Source organism: Cryptomeria japonica, chromosome 5 (genome assembly GCF_030272615.1).
Source record: "Cryptomeria japonica chromosome 5, Sugi_1.0, whole genome shotgun sequence".
Lineage (NCBI taxonomy): Eukaryota > Viridiplantae > Streptophyta > Pinopsida > Cupressales > Cupressaceae > Cryptomeria > Cryptomeria japonica.
The window spans coordinates 617,795,234-617,813,210 of record NC_081409.1 but is presented as its reverse complement, the minus strand read 5'-3'; the positions used below and the strand labels follow the sequence as shown (position 1 = coordinate 617,813,210).

At 36.6% G+C, this 17,977-nt stretch overlaps 1 protein-coding gene across 2 annotated transcripts in view; it reads right to left on the bottom strand.

Moving 5' to 3' along the window:
- The window catches only part of LOC131063764 (lysine-specific demethylase JMJ21), a 191,833-nt gene that overhangs the window by 157,118 nt on the left and 16,738 nt on the right, over positions 1-17,977 (bottom strand). The gene's annotated exons all lie outside the window — the stretch shown is intronic.

Sequence of the window (17,977 nt, the reverse complement as noted above, 5' to 3'; positions counted from 1 at the left end):
TTGGTGAAATTTAGAAGGCAACTTGGTGTAGTTGAGAGATTGACCATTGAGGAAGGGTATTAGAATAATATTAGCATATTTGCTTATTAATGATCAATAATGTAATCCTAGTTTAGTTTAGTTAGCTTCTAATTTTGTCTTCAGTTAACAATTGTTTCCTTAAGAAACATCGTCTTTGTAATCTCTTTAAATAGAGGTTTCGCATCTAATGTTAATATACAGTTACCATTACACTATTTGGGAGGTGTGCATCCCTAGAAAGTGGATATCCTTCATCGCAGGCTTTCTCTTCTTGCCTAGCACATTCCAGTTTTCACTTGTGACTGAGCACTATCTTCTTTCTTGGAGTCAAGGGTGTTCCTTATGTTGAGTGTTCTCATTGGAGGACGTCTAGCTGGCTGGTTGAATTGTGAGCAGAAGATAAAGGGTTTAAGTGCTAAATCTGTAAGCTAACAACTTTCAATGCTAACATGAAATATATCTTGTATGAAAATTAATTTATCATTTGTAAAAGCTCCTAACATAGTATTTCTACTGCTGTAAATAATGTCAGATATATTATTTTTGTATATTGGTGTTTATTGTGCACATTGCTTTGGTTCTATTATTTCTGATTATTTTGCTACAGTCTGATACAAAATTAACAATTTTCTCTATTCTACAATATTTTAACTCTGAGCATTATTGGCATCGATATAGTTATTTGAAATATGGTTGTTGGAATCGTAATGCATTCTCCATATCAAGCCTGCACATCAAATTTGTTTTTAAATGTACAAAGCTACCACACCATTAAGCTGAAGACAAACAATTCGGGGGGCTTGTATTCACACAGAAGTAATTATCCTAAGTGGGAAAATTGAGAATTTGGAAAGGGGTCTTTACAGTGGTATCAAAGTTGTGCATCGTACCAGCCTAAGGGATTATCACAGTGGTATCAAAGTTGTGCATCCTACCAGCCCAAGGGATTATCAGTTAAAAATCATTTTCAGAATTGTGTTGGATCAGGTTGCAATTGAGAGTTGGTGAAAAAAAATGAAGACTTTTGAAAAGATTTTTTAGAAGACCTGTTGAAATTGAAACAAAGTTATCAAAAATATAATGAGACATTCATAAAATTGGGCAAGCATCTTGAAGGGTTGAAAGCTCTTTTTTTTAAAGAGAAAGCATAAGTAAAAGAGAAGGATTCTCTCAATGCAAGAAATCACGAAGGTAGCAAGAAATCACGAAGGTAGCAAGAATGAATCAAGAAGATAAAACCTTTTCTTTTCCTACAACAGACCCTGGGATCCTAATCACCAATGCACAGATAAAATGGTAAAGATGCTGGAAGAAGAACGAAAAGAGGAACAAAAAGATTATCCAATTACTTATCCAAACATCACAATTGAACAGTGTGTTAATGTTGAGCCTACTAAAGATTCTAGTATACTTATGCCATCATCTCAGGAGGTTCAGGAAGAGGAAATTGTTTCTATGAGTCCTGATGACTCTCAAATTGAGGATGAAGCTAATTCTCCATGTGCTTCTATCAATAAAGATGAGTTTATTGATGTCCATAAGATCGAAGAATCTGAAGATAAGTCAGCAAAGGAAGTATGGACCAACAATGAACAAGATAGGACTAACACTGTTTGGTTCTAGTAGAATGACACAATGGGTTGTAAGGAGAAAGAATCAATGATTGCTACAGATGACGGGCACATAAGTCTCCTTGTTAGCGACCTAGAGATCATTATTGATGACCCTTGTGAAGAGGTGGATTCCCTTGATGAATCTATGTGTGATCATAAAGCTGTCCCACCATTTCTACCATAAGAGTGCATGGCATCTAGTAAGACAATTCAATTTGATGGTGATAATGTTCCTACAATTGAGAACAATTCAGAAAATTTAATGTCCAGTAGCCCATGTCACTTTGATGAATATGAACAAAGGCCTTTACCATTGCAGGATTTGAAGGACCAATTATTGGTCATAGAGGAAAAGATCGTGCAAGTTTTAACAAGGGCAGATGATTCTCATAAATACATTGAAGATCTTATTTGGAAAACTCAAATTGAGGAGAGGCAAAAAGGAATTGCAAGTGGAGTCACTAGACTCAATTGCACACAATCAAAGAAGCATTAGAAAAGATAAAATCAAATTATTTGCAGTTTTTAATGGATAGGGATCTTGCTATCAAATTCGCTAAAGACAAGCAAAAAGAAACTAATGAACTTTGCTTACAGCTAAGTATGGCCCATTTTTCATTGTACAAAACAAAAAATCAGATATCTATTGCAGCCAAAACCAAGGAAAAAGAAGCTAGTACAAGGGTGATGGAGTTCAAACAAATAGTTGAAAGGATTGATGAGCTCCAAAGCGATGAAATAGGGCACAATGATTCCAGCATTTTACATACTAAGGAGATCCAATATGTTGACAGGGATTGGGAACTAAATCAAGAATATGAACTCTTGAACTTGGAGGTTCAATCTTCACATGATGATCCAAGTTGCAGCCATGGGATTGCAGCTATAACAGGTTATGCACACAGATTTTAAAGGGGTATACTTGATAGATCGGCAACTATTGATGAGCAACCAAAATTAGAAGAATAGTTGCATGAGTACTACAAAGACACCAGTGGAAGGTATGAAGCAAACACTGATTTTATGATTGTGAACAACAGTCCATATGGTTTAGTTTGTCGTGAGATGATGGATATGATTTATAAGGATGACATTGGTTTAAGATATCATTTTGCTAATGTTCATGATTTTAAGGCTAAGCATGAGGATGTGTTTGTTGCCCCAAGCTTCTCAAAAGGTATGACTTTTCATAATGTATTTGCTATTCCTTAATTCATGAAAGCACCTTTACTTGTCACTTTGGAGGGACGAAAGGTATCTAAAGGTTTTATTCTAACAAGAGGATTGAATGTGTGTTGGAGCCATCTAACTGAAGAGCTGATTATGGAAACTAATAGATTACCTTTGGAGAAGATAATTTTGATTGTTCATGGTTTGTCAAAGGCAACATTCTTTCAAGATGGCTAGCAAATGAGAATTGCATGGTTCCCAATCTAGAATCTGTTGGTTGTAGTACAGCAAATTAGAGAAGAAACTTCAGACTTGGTTCTTGTTTTCCATCTTGCACATTAATTTTTTAAGGCTGTTCTATAACGCTGATCAAAAATTTATTAGATCTTGCAGTGAGGTAGCAGCTGATTGCATGGATTTGTGTGCATGGGATAGTCACCATAGCACTTGAAAATTGAATGTTGATGAGATCTTACCAGTTCATGACAGTAAAGGCATTCCTGAGGGGGTTATAAATAAGATTTTCAGACTTTATACTGCTGACATCATCCATTCTAACAGCCTCAAGAATTTGTGTACGAGTACGTTTGGTAGTTTATTGAGAAATATTCTTCATTTCAAGTTTATTGGAACATAGGGGACCTGTTGACATGTTTTTTAGGACAGCGTCTAACACAGAATAAAGTAAGCAATGGTCACTTCACTCTCTCTTGATCAAAGTTTAACCATATGCTAAGATTGCGGAAAGTTCAAACGGCTGACTCCAAGGTTCCTTCATGCAACAGACGTGACTCAGTTGGCGGGTGTGATTGCTAGTAATCCAAGGGGCCTTACGTTTGGAACGTTCTTTCACTTCTTCACTGTGGCTGGAACTTCATCATCGGATATGGCAATTTTGTGATGCTGCTGCTTCGAATGGACTAAAATCAACTGAAAATAAAGGGGAAAGGGTTTAGAAGGATCTAAATCTACTCCCAAGGGCAATGATAATCAATAGATAGTGCTCTAGTGGACGAACTCCAAATAAACCAAGCTCTGCTTCGCCAAGATAAACTACAACTCCGCAAGAACCGGTGCAATCTTCTGAGGATGTCAAAGGATTTTCATATTGAGAAAGTACATTTGAATACCCAACACGGCGCAATCCAAACGACCATTCGCAATCGAACTTAGCAGAAATTTGGGGGTTCAAACTAACTTTACACTGCAACTTCCAATCAGCAAGATGCAAAAAGTATGAACCATAGGAATTCATCAAACACCATTACATTCTCCATTGAAATCAAAGCACTTTATCTAACAACTGAGAAAATAAAATTCTACTCTAACTGAGGAAGGTGAAACCATACAAGTCTTAAAAAAATAACTTAAGTGTACACCATCAGAGAACAATGTTTCATTGTTATTATCACTTATCGCAACAATTTCATACAAAGCTCCCTCCCTTTTATAAATGAGGGGGTCACCCCTTTAGATAGGCTTCTGGCCTTGGATACATGCAAAACCCTAATTAGGGTTTCCCCAAAAGATTCTCCACTCAAGATGCAACAAGGTGGGAATCAGCAATTAATACCCATGAAACCCATATACAATCAATTCGAATAAGCCCAAAAATGGCATCCATTCGTGCATTAAATTCACCCCATTACATCAAATTTGCCCAACATACAATGGATATTCCCCATGCAGAAATAAATGCCCATCATTCCTTCATGTGATGGCGACCATAGATGGACTACTTGGCGAGTAGCAAAAACTCGTCGATTTTTTGGGCCTGGCGAGTAGATTTGACTTCTACTCGCTGAGTTTTTGGCGAGTTTTTGGCAAAAAATCGGCGAGTCCGTGACAAAAACTCGCCCGCCTGTTTCTCTTAGCCGAAAACGGCAAAAACAGAATTCATTTTTTGTTTTTTGATTGGGTTTTGGGCTAAGAAGGGGGAAGTTGACTTGGAATGACTTGCAAGGTGATTTGGATTTATTTTTAAGTGATTCCAAGTGGATTTGAAGGGGATTTGAAGGGAAAATCAGATTCCTAGGTAAGTTTTTTTATTTTTTTTCTATGCTTTTTTAATACAATTTGTTGATTTTTTGTTGCATTTAGATGGATCAGAAATGATTCCTAGGTAGTCTAAATCATTTCTAAGTTATTTGCACAAGATTTAACACTAGATTTGACAAGTTTTGTTGAATTTTCACAATTTTTTCACTAGATTTGACAAGTTTTGTTGAATTTTCACAATTTTTTTGAAGAATCTAGTTTTCAAAAAAAAATTCAAACCCTACTTTTTTTTAAAAAAAACTTTGAATGATGTCTAAATTTATTTAAACTAATGTAGATAGTTTGCTAAATTGTTTAACTAAAAAGTTAATTTTTTTTTTCACTTTCTATGTGTAGGTTAAGTAAGCATTAATCATCGCAAGGGAGCAATGGCCACTAGATCCATGCCCATCTGGATATATAGGCACCCGTCCTAGAGGTGCTAGAGATGGGGCATGGAGGTATGCCTATGAGGGACCTGATCCTAGGTCAGTTATATGCATAAAGTGTGAGAAAATACTTCATGGAAGCATCAACTGCCTCAAATACCACCTTGCAGGAATAGACAGGCATGATGCTAGAGCATGCCCTGGGACCAATGAAGAAATAAAAAGACAAATGAATGCCCTACTTGCGGCTGGGGAAGAGAAGAAATTGCAAAGGGAGAGAGCAAAGCTAGCCATGAGATCAGCCATAGCTGAATCTCAAGGTGTTTCTGTTGACCTTGAAGAAGAACAAGAAGCACTTGAGGGCATAGTGGGCTCTCGGCGTGGCCCACGTATCCGCAAACCCACCATCACCTCGCCCATTGCTTCTGCTTCCTCTAGTAGAGTACCTGGCACTGTTCCACTTCCATCATCACGATCAAGGTCCATAGGTGATTATTTTGTGCCCAAGAACACACCTGGAGCACAACCATCATTAGAGGCCACTGGATGGAATAAGGAGGTACATGAGAAAACTGACATTGCAGTAGCTGATTTTTGGTACTTCAACAACATTGCATTCAATGTGGCAGACAATGCTTATTGGCTGAATTTGGTGACTGCTATGATGGTTCCAAGAAAGGGGTACAAGGCCCCTTCTCGCAAGGATTTAAGTGGGAGGTTAGTAAATTACTACATAGTCCACTTGATTTCATTTTTAATTATTTTTTAGATTTCTTGCTTATTAAATCAAAATTGTGTACTAAGACCTAATTTCACTTTGCACTTACAAGTTGCTCACAAATGCAGTTGCTAGGGCAAGAGAAGTGATGGAGGATCAAAAAATTGAATGGGCAAATTATGGCTACACCATTCTTTCCGATGGGTGGACAGATGGCAAGAACCGCACCATCATCAATTTTTTGGTTGCTTGCAAGGAGAATGTAGTGTTCTTGAAATCTGTTGATGCCTCCAGCAAGGTGAAAAATGCAGAAACCCCACGAAACTCTTGAGGGCTCTAATTGGCGGTTCGAGGCCAGACATGGATCTGAGTGAATTCAAACTTCTTTGGGAAGGCCAGATAAAGAAAGGAGGAGGTTTGTACACTATTAATGATTTAACAAGTGCCAACAAATTTCAGGCAGTCATGCAAGAGTATGGGACCGAAGGAGCTGATTGGAACCAGGTGGTAGAGGAGGTGGATAATCACTGCAAGGACACTGCTTACCGGATGTTATATCCGCCTATGCCTCCCCTCGATCTGGTGAAGGTTGTGTGCATAAAGTTTCTAGAGCATGTTCGGGTGGAGTGCGCGCGAACCGGGATATCTGGGGGGACTATTTAGATATAGAGAGTGACTTTTTGGAGAGAGAAACCATTTTGGGATTCTCAAATGTGCTTTTCTAGAAATAGTTATTTCTTTCCAAATCCCAAATGCACTTTTCCAAAATAGTTATTTCTTCTCCCCACTAAAGTGCTTTTGCAAATTTTGAACCCCACGCAAGTGCACTTTTTGGGGGACAACTTTATGTTGGGTAGTTATTAGTTAGTTGGTAGTTGGTAAGGAGATATTTGTTCCTTATTAATAGGTATGGGCAGCCATGCCTTGGAGGATGAATCTGGGCCACTTGTAAGATCAAATCTGGGCCATTCATCCAATTTTGGAAATCTATATAAGGGACTGTTTTTCCCTCTTTTTGTAAGAAGTTCTAAGATTGTTGTTGAAACTCTAGAGAATTTTATGCAGATTTAATGGAACTTAAAGCTGTCTTAATTTTATGTGAGTGCATGGTCTCCTTCTTCACTATTTAATTTTCATGTCATGTATTTTGTTTTCAAATAGTATTTTCAAGTTAGTATTTGATAGAAACCTTGGAGTTCATGCCATTAAGGATTGACTGATTGTCACTCCCCCTACATGGTTAGTCTGAACCCACTTATATGCTTAGTTCAATTGTTAAATATCAAATGGATGGATGTAAAAATTCTACATTTATGTTTAATAGCATGAAAATCTCTCTCTCCTTGAAGATTGCATCAGTTTTTACATAATTGTGCTTTATTAACTGGTAAAGTTAAATCTGGTTTTTGAAGGTTGCAATCTATTTTCCTGAATATGTTGTCTTAGGTAGATTAATTAGCTGTTTTGTCTCTCTTTTCCCCTCTTTTTTTCCCTTTTTTATCAGAAAGTTGAAGTCCAAAACAGCATCATATTAAAGAGAAATTCAATGAAGTCAAGACTGTAGAGTCTTAGGGAACCCATACAAAAAAAACTAATTTTATCTAACCACGTAAGTCCCCTTTGTGTTTCCAGCAAAACACATCAAACAACTGAGTTATCCCGCAGTCATGAACTGACATTTGGAACCTTGAGGTTGTCCCCTTTGATCAATTATAACAGCATTAGGGATTCCTTATACAAGAGAGGATAGAATACTCAGCATAATAATTCTATTCTGCATTGGCTGAATATAGTTGTAGCAATACGATTTTAGCCACGTCAACAAGTTGCTTTCAAGAATAGACAAGCAATGACATCTCATGTCATAGGTCAAACTAGGGTTTTAAAATGAAAATTTGACGAAGGCATGAGTTTGCTCCAAAAAAGTGACCTTGAGGAGTGCTTGCTTAGTAAGTTCAAGTTTGTACGTATGAGGCATCAAAGGCCGATTTTGCATTAGGAGGTTTTTGTTCAAAAGGGAGAGGTAATATCTTCATCAAGTGTGATTATGCAAATGAAGCCCTAAAGGCCAAATTGCTTAGAATCGAGGAGACAAAGAAAGTTGATCAAACTTTGTGCAAATGATCCTCCAAGTGCCGCCACCTTAAGCCAGAATTAAACAATTTCATATGAGAGGGTTTCAAATCATCAATTTTGTACAAATGAAGACAAAATCACTGATCGGCAATGAGAGAATTGACGCTAAGGAGAGATGAAAGCATGTTGGTCAATTTCTAGCTTGTGCAAGCAAAGCTTAAAAGTCTGATTAGCTTTGTTGAATGAAGACAAGTAAAATTTAATATTCCAAATGCCGATTTGATCACAGTACGAATGGACCTTGAAGTGCCAATTTGATTGAGGGATGAATGAACCTTGAAATCCCACCAACATCATATTTGAATTTGACAAAGAGGAGGTACAAATGAACACAAAATTGCCGATCCATTTTGATAGAGCAAAGTAATTAAATTTTGATCCCTCAAATCAATTTAGTACAAATGAACTCCAAATGGCCGACTTAGCAAGGAAAACTTTGTTCATGCAAAATGAAAGTGGTACAAATGAAATGCAAAATGAACTTGGTACGAACGAAGCCTCAAAAGCCACCACTTCAAGTTCGGATTTGGCGAAATGGAAGTGGTGCAAACGAAATGCAAAATGAACTTGGTACGAATGAAGCCTCAAAAGCTGCCACTTCAAGTTCGGATTGGGCAAAATGAAAGTGGTACAAACGAAATGCAAAATGAACTTGGTACGAACGAAGGCTCAAAAACCGCCACTTCCAATTCGGATTTGGCAAAATGAAAGTGGTACAAACGAAATGCAAAATGAACTTGGTACGAACGAAGCCTCAAAAGCCACCACTTCAAGTTCGGATTTGGCAAAATGAAAGTCAAGCAAACGAAATGTAAAATATCCTTGGTACAAATGAAACCCAAAATGCCGCCACATCAAATGAAAGGATTAATACCAAATGGTAGTACGAATGAAGATCAAAATGCCGAAGTGCAAAGAAATGAGAAAATGCCAATCAAGTTTGCTAATGCAATTGCAAGTACAAATGAAGGTCTAAAAACTGATCAAGGATTGGAGTACAAATGAAGAGTAAGACCGATTTAAATAATAAGTGCAAATTGAGGTGGCATCCTAGTCACCACTCAACCAATCAAGAGATTCTACATCGGCATGTCCAGATGCAATGCACCTGACTCATCTTATGGAGACACAAACTTTGAGATACCTACCCCCATTTTCTATTGGTTCACATTCAATATTGAACCTAAATGTAATTTTCTCATTGGTTCGAGGGAGTTGTTGTAACAAACCCTAATTAAGGTTTCCATCTTGTAATCTTGGCCAATGATTGTGAATCAATCTGAGCCATTGAATTGTATGGATAGCACTATAAAAGGCTCAAATCTCTCATTTGTAAAGGTGTAATGTCCCCTACCTAATTAAAATAATTAATCTATTTCAATATACTTATGACTTAAACTAAATTGATTAGGAGACAAATCTGTTTTAACATGAATCAAATCCATGCTATCCATAGTTCAATTAATTTATTATTAATAAGTGAATTGTTCATCAACCATATTAGAAAATTAAGTTTGTCTTCCATAACTCTTAAAGCAAGTACCAACCTTTGTTACTACTTCAGCTTTAAGTAAGGAGGATATGTATGTTACCAAAGCGCTTAGAGACCAACTACAATATGTTCCCTCAAAGTTTACAGATCCAAGCCCTTAACTCTCTTGGGTCTATACCCTCAAGGCTTATGGGTTGCTGATCCCCACCCTATCTTGGGACTTAACCTATTGCTTGGATTTAGACTGCCCCTGTTTGGAACATCTCAATCCCATCTTCTTAAATACTGACAGTAATAACATGATTTAGACTATAAGTATACTAACTTCTTATGTATTATGAATATATATGAAATTAAGTATGACTGTCATACATATTACAGTCTATATTAATATTATTAGTATTATTACTAAATTCTGCATAGAAACATTATCAGACTTCATATATTAAGCATACATATTAAGCGCATCCCATGCATACCACCAAGAACAAGGATGTTACTGCCTGTAACTTATTAACAGTTCTGATCTGATCTGATCGATCTTTCTGAGTATTAATATCTTATATCTTATCAGTCTCCATCCCTTCAATGCCTTTTACTTTTCCCATCCTAACCTATTTTATAGTTCTCACATCAATAGAAAAGTTGTGTCTCTTCTACTCACACAACCCCCTAAAAGTTAACGTCCCTCGATAAATACAATTTTTATTTGTGAATCGCCGCCACAAGATACTTTTCATATTATCTGATCGATCTTTCTGAGTATTAATATCTTATATCTTATCAGTCTCCATCCCTTCGATGCCTTTTACTTTTCCCATCCTAACCTATTTTATAGTTCTCACATCAATAAAAAAGTTGTGTCTCTTCTACTCACACAACCCCCTAAAAGTTAACGTCCCTCAATAAATACAATTTTTATTTGTGAATCGCCGCCACAAGATACTTTTCATAACCGATGCTAATATGTGATTAACATAACAATTATTGTCCCTTCATGTAATTCTCTTTGTTAAATATACACATCATAGCAACTGGTTTTCATTATTTATACTATCTTGTTTGCTGCCTGTGGTAATAAGACCGCTGCTCTTCTAATACATGTATTGATAATTAATTGTTGCAAGATCTGACATGCATCAGATCTGGTCTGCCACTAACTATGTGTTTGCTAATGCCATAATCAATAAGATGCAGCCAATAGGAATTACCTTCAGGTATGATAAGTCTTCATTGTTATTTGTTATGCCAATAAGGTTCTGCCTACGAGACCTTCATGAGTACTTGTGTGACATCAGTATTATGGTCACCGGTTCAGAATTTTCTTAACTCTTCATAACTTGATCATGGGAATGGGTGGATATCAATTCCTCGTCTTCATCTTATTCCCTATGTTCTACTTGGAGGCTTGATACAAAGATCATCAAGTCTTCTGGGATAAGACGATTTTCCACAATGTCTCTATGCTACTATTGTTATTAATATACAGCTAACTATTACTACAATGTGAAATGTGCAATTAATCTGATTATTGAGTTAAGGATGGGGACATGACAAAAGGGGTTTAACAAGAATAGAACAAGAGTAGAGTAATAGATAATAGTTCATAGATAGCAATCAATAGTTAGCAATTAGAAAGAAGTTAGATTAGGAAAAGGCAAAGATTGTTGTCAAGACTTTGTTGTAAAGAGCATATGATTTCATTGAAGCTATGGTGAATTTAATGTGTTATTTCAACAAATTGCATGGTCTCTACTTCTCAATTCATTTTCATGTTGTTTAGATGAATGAAAGAACTTTGTGCATGATCAATGGTGAAAGTTATATATCCATACCACTAGCAATTTGCTGATTGTAAGTTTTCTTCGTGTGGTCAACTAGAATCCTTAAATAAGCTTAACTTCAATTGCTATTCACACTTTGATATGCATTGCCTTGATGGTATCCTTTTTGTTGATAGAGATTTGAACATCATGTACTTACCTTAAAAGATCACACTAAGGTTTGTGGAGTTGTTGCTTTGCATGTCAAAGCAAGGCTTAGTCAAGTTTCACCAAAGATTGTCCATCGTTCCTATATTCTTAGGATTAGAATAGACTCCTCGACCCTATGTCTTTTGCCATTTTATTTTCCAAGCAAGTAATTAGAATCTAAGTTCCACCAACATCCAAGCATTCAAGCATTCAAGCATTCAATGCAAGTCCCCTTGGATTACCAACAATCACATCAACCAATTGAGATATCTACACGTCAAGACCTGATATAGAAACCTTGGAGTCATCTTGGTTGATCAATCAATTTAGCATCCAACAAGATTTTGATCAAGAGAGGATAGAATACATTTGGTATTTTATTCTGTGTTTGAAATGCATAAAAACACATCAACACATTGTGCATTGCAACTAGTTCAAATTTTTAGCTTGACAAAAAGTCAAGTCATTCAATGCATGCTTCAATACACTTTTATGTTAATCATGGGTGCAGTCAGCCTACGCTATCCAATTTACAGGCAATATAGCATAAGCTTCAGCATGCATTTGGGTTACCAATGGGTGCAACGAACCTAGGTTTTCTAGGTTTCACTCTCTTTGGAGATAGATGGGACAAAGATAGAAGTTGAACAATCTGTTTCTGCGAATTTATTCATCACTCAGAACAGAAATAGTGGTGAACTCACAAATTTAACAACAAAACGGTCTGGTATTCGATAAAAATGGGCTATGGCATTGATGACTTGACTTGAGAAAACAAACTCAAATATTTACCAGGTCAATATCTTGGTTCTTGAAAATTCTAAAATTGCAGAAGGGAACAAGCTAAGCAAAACTTTTGTATAAGACTAAAGCTTTGTATCAAGAAAACGAGGTGCATACACAAGAAATATTGTCGAATGAGCAACATAAACATTGGTTTTACTACACCTGCAGATTAAGAGGGAGGATGTAACACTATTGTACATAATCCTAATTCCTAGGAGTAGTAAATCCTAGTAGAACAACATTTTCTATTTTATATTTAGAAGATACTCTAGAAGTTAAAAAAGCATCTAGAAGATGAACTGCATAGTCATTTCGTATTGATAAATATGTGCATTGTAACACATTTTTTGTGAATGGAATACAAGTGTCATTGAATACTTATTGTCTGATATCCCATCTATTTCATTTTGTCAATCTTTCCTTTGCACTTCATTCCCTGGCCTCCAAACTTGATGTTATGGATCATGCAATAATCACTATTTTTCTATAGAGAAATTATAACTCAGGCTAAATGGTACATTACTAGATTTTTAGCAATGATCCTGTGGCCAGATCATGGGTCCATGAATTACTAAAGTCAAAAGAAAGCAAAAATCAGAGAGGATTTTAGCACTTGGAGATCCTGAGAAAATCTTATGAAGAATGAGTTGCGATTTTGTCATATATTTCATGATCATTTCCAGAGATTTATTAGATTAATGGGCTGTAATCCTTAGCAGGATCTTTCTATGGAGATGGCCAAAGATGTTATCTCTCAAAAGCTCAAAGCCTAGGAAAGAATTCTTCTCTCTAGTGGGATGGAGCTAGACAAACTAGATGCATCTATAAAGGATCTCAAGAATAGGAACCTCTTGGCCTTGATGATCTTCCAATAGAGCTCTACAAGACATTGTGGAATGTAATTAACTAAACACGTTTGAAAATGTGCCAAGAATCTATTGGCAGTGGAATTATGGGGGAGCTTATCAATGTAGACCCTATCAAACTTATCCCTAAAGGTTCAGAAAGAGAATATGTAGAAGGGCAGCAGCCAAACTCTTCTAAATAATGTCACCTACAAACCATAGCAAAAGCATTGGCTAGAAGGCTTAAGTTGCTGATTGCACAGATTGTCAAGAAAAAGAAAACTGATTTTACTTAAGGCAGATTCATCCTCAAATAAGATCACAATTCTAGTCAAAAGTTCCTCTTCAATAATTTAATGCATATATGTTGGGATGGTTAAGCTTCGGCCCCTTTTACAGCCCAGTTGAATCTCTCTTTTCATAAACCTTTGCAAGAGTTACTATAAATGGAGTTTTTTCATAGCATCATTCTTACAAAACCCTAAACTTAACAAGTATTTATCAATTCTTTTTGTTTGAGGCCATAGAGAGCTTTCTTCAATCTGCACACATGAGTATCTCTTTCATGAATCTCATAACCCTCAGGTTGTTCAATATAGACTTATTCCTCAATGAAACCATTAAGGAAAGCAATCTTAACATCCATTTGATGCAGCTTCCAACCTTTAACTGCAGCAATAGCTATTATAGTTCTAATAGAAGTATATCTAGCAATAGGAGCAAATGTTTCTTCATAATCTATGCCTTCCTTTTGAGAAAAACCACGAGCTACAAATCTAGCTTTATATTTTTCAATACTACCATCAGCATTATGTTTAATTTTAAATAACCATTTAGAGGAAACAACAGATTTACCTTTGGGTCTAGGCACTATGTCCCAAACATCATTCTTGATGATTGACTGATATTCTTTATCCATAGCTAGCTTCCAAGCATGATGGTTCAAGGCTTCTTCAACATTGCCTGGCTCAAACTCAATGAGATTGTTCATTAATGCAACATAGTTGGAGAATACTTGAGGTCTCTTGGTTTCTATGAAAGTGCCACTGGGAGCTGCAAATCTTTCAGCTTCTTGAGTGGTGTTTCTCACCCAAAGTGGCCTCTTTTTGCTAACAACAATGTCACTAAGTATATCAGTGGGATTCATAGGCTCAGGTGGATCATTATGCTCTTCTTGAGGTGGAGGCTCAACAGACTCCCTTTGAATCTCAGAGTTAGTATCAACATTCATATCTTGATTGTCATTAACTTCATCAATAACAAGAGAACCTTTTGATTCCTTAAAGGCAATATCTTCTTCAAAAGTAACATCCCTACTTACCTCAACATACCTTTGACCTGGAATGTAGATCTTGAAGGCCTTGGAGGATTCACTGTATCCAACTAGCATGCCTTTCTTCCCGGAAGGCTCCAACTTGGTTCGCTTTTCCTTGGGCACATGAACATATACAGGACTTCCAAAAATTCTTAAGTGACTAATGTCAAGTTTGGATCCTGTGAAGGCTTCTTCAGGAGTCATATTCTTTAGAACATGGTGAGGACATCTATTCTAAATATATAATGTTGCTCTAGAAGCCTCAGCCCATAGAAAAGTCTGCAAATCTTGATCATGAATCATAGCCTTTGCAACCTCAACAATTGTTCTATTCTTCCTTTCAACAACTCCATTTTGCTGAGGATTGTATGGAACACTGGAACACAGAACTCCCTCTTAATTCCTTTCTCAACACAAAAATCATGAAAGCTACCAAATGTATACTCACCTCCACTGTCAGATCTTAAACATTTAATTCTTTTACCAGAGATGTTTTCAGCAAATGCCTTAAACTCTTTAAATCTACGTAAGACTTCATCGGATTCTTCAGATTTCAAGAAGTAGATGCAAGTTTTCCTAGAGAAATCATCTATGAAGATTACATAATAAAGAAATCCACTAGGAGATGCTATAGACATAGAACCACATAAATCGGAGTGAACAATTTCTAGTTTATCTTTAGCTCTACTTTCACTTTTATGAAAAGGACTTTTAACATTTTTACCTATAGCACAACCTTTGCATGTATCATCCTGAATTTGACTGAATTTAGGCATACCTTTGACTAACTTTCCAAGGGAGGGAAGTGCTCGAAAGTGTGAGTGTCCAAGTCTTCTATGCCATAGCTCACAGGATTCGGGAGCCTCATTAATAAGGGCTTGAACAGGGTTAGCAGAGAGCTTATATAAACTATCATATCTATTTCCAATTACACGAGCAGATTTAAAACTAGATTTCTTAGGCCAAGCAAGTACTTTACCCTCAGAAAATGCAACTTGATAACCTTTATCTTCTAGAGCAGAAATGGAAATTAAATTTCTTTTAATTCCAGGGACAAATAAGATGTCGCTAAGGTGAAGAGAAATACCAGAATCTAAATTCAGAGAAGTAGTGCCAGAACCTCTTCCCGAATATTTAGCATCATCACCAATTACTACATGTAGACTAGTGTCTTTCTCTACTAAGTTTGAAAGATGCTCAAGATAGCCTGAGATGTGTTTGGAAGCACCACTGTCAATCAACCATGTGTTACAGTCTGTAGGAATGCTGCTTGATAGGGCAAAAATGAATAAGAATTCCTCATTTAGATCTGAAACTTCATTTAGGTTGGCTTCTCTTTGCGGAGGTTCATTCTGACATTCTTTAGCATAGTGACCAAATTTGTCACATCTCAAGCATCGAACACGAGATAGATCTCTTGGCTTCTTCCAAGAATTCTGAGCATTTGATAATCTGAAATCTCTATTACTCTTAGGATTATTCTTCTTCCAATGGCCACCTTTCTTGCATTGGGCAGCAAGTACATGCTGATCATTCACTTGAGGACTTTTGAGTTTTCCTCTTGTGATAAGACGAGACTCTTCATGAATGCAATCATTCTTAAGACGATCAAAAGTAGGTAATTCAGTTCTTCCACTTATGGTTTGAATAAAAGAGTCCCATGAGTCTGGTAGACCATTTAGAGCAATCATGACAATATCTTTGTCTTCCATGTTATGTCCAATTGTACCTAGTTGATTCTTTAGTTATGAAATCCTCATGAAATAAGACATAGCAGATTCTTCCTTTGACATCTTGATATTAAGTAATTGTTGCCTTAAGGTAATTGCTCTACTGAGATTGTTGATTTCATAAGTACCTTGAAGATGACTGAATATTTCCCTTGCTGTAGTGAACGAGGAAATGGAGGTGACCAGGTGATCTTTGACTGAATCAATGATGAGTTTTCTGGCTTTGACAGCATTCCTTTTGAAATGTTTTAGCTCAGCTGCATCTATAGGTTCAGTCAGCTTTTCTTCATCTATAAATTGAAGAAGTTCTTCTTCTTCTAGGGCAATACGGATGCGGACCTTCCATGTAGAAAAGTTGAGGTTTCCATCCAGCCTATCTTCAATTTTTAGCCCCATTGACCTGATTGAAAATGAAACAGCAAACTGGAAGTAGCAGACTACTGAAATTTGAAGGTTAATCTAACCTAGAGCTCTGATACCATGTTAATTTTACACTTTCAGATTAATAAAGAAAACTCGGAAAACAGAATTAACCTTTAACTTAGATAGTTTGTTGTTAGATTTAGTAAGTTTCAGATTTAGGAACAAACAAAAACATAACCAAAGTTGAATAAGACACTTATTACCCTGGGAAAACCTCCTAGGAGGAAAAACCCAGCCAGAAAAGATCCTCAGATCTGATTATGGATTATGAATAATATTCTGATTACAATACTTATCTCAGTTCACCCTTAGGGCTAATGGCATCTTCAACTTTCCAGTGGTCTCAAATCTGCCTCTTAACCAGTTTCAGATCTGCCTTTTATTGCACCAACCAGCAACCAAAGATTTGACCTTGAATAGTAGATGGATGAAATGTATGTCTTCAGCTGATGATTGTGACCAACTTCAGAACAGCAGGTCCTTCAACTGTCAGATCGCATGATGAGGAGCACTCTCCTAACAGCAGAGATAACAATGGAGAGAAGTTGATGGAGTTCGCACTTTGCTGAAGATATTCGCCTTAATATTTGCATGAATTTCGCACCTCTTACTTGCAGACAGAATTCGCTCTTTGTGTGTATGCTTGTTATTTGAATGCTTCATTCATACCTTTATTTATATGCACTTTAGCCTATAATTAGGTCAGCTTTCTTAATTTGAATTGGCTCCCTTTTTATTGTTTAAGTGTGAGTGGCGTGTTGAATTATAGGGCAGGCCCTAGAGCACGCCACCCTTGTGCTAGACATGAGAAAGGGCCCAGCCCTACACGTTACCTTATGGGAGAAAGGGGCCAGCCCTTTGGGCGGATTCCAATGTTGCCTAAGGCAATTGGAATCCGCCCCTCCTACCTAATTACAATCAACAACTTTGATTTTACAAAATGATTCATCTCTAATTCTTTTCGTAACTTTGATTTTACAAAATGATTCAATGATCCTATGTCGGGAACTATTCTTTACTCGATACATCTGTAGAAGTTGTAGTAATGGTAAGTGAGGAGATAAAGAGCTTTTAACACTGGCCAAGATGAGCCTCCAAATGTGATTAATCAATAATGGAGATTAATAAATCCAGGAAAATCATGCATTACTTGGACATCCCTTCCGTTATTTAGATTTCTACTGCAGAAATGAATAACATGACTAACAAGAATAACGAATTACAGAAGCTTACAATGCAAGTTGAGACTTGAAAGTTCTTTAACATGTGTTAGATTAAACCTTTTTTATAAAAACCTTTATAAACTCTATCTTTCCAATAGCTTACACA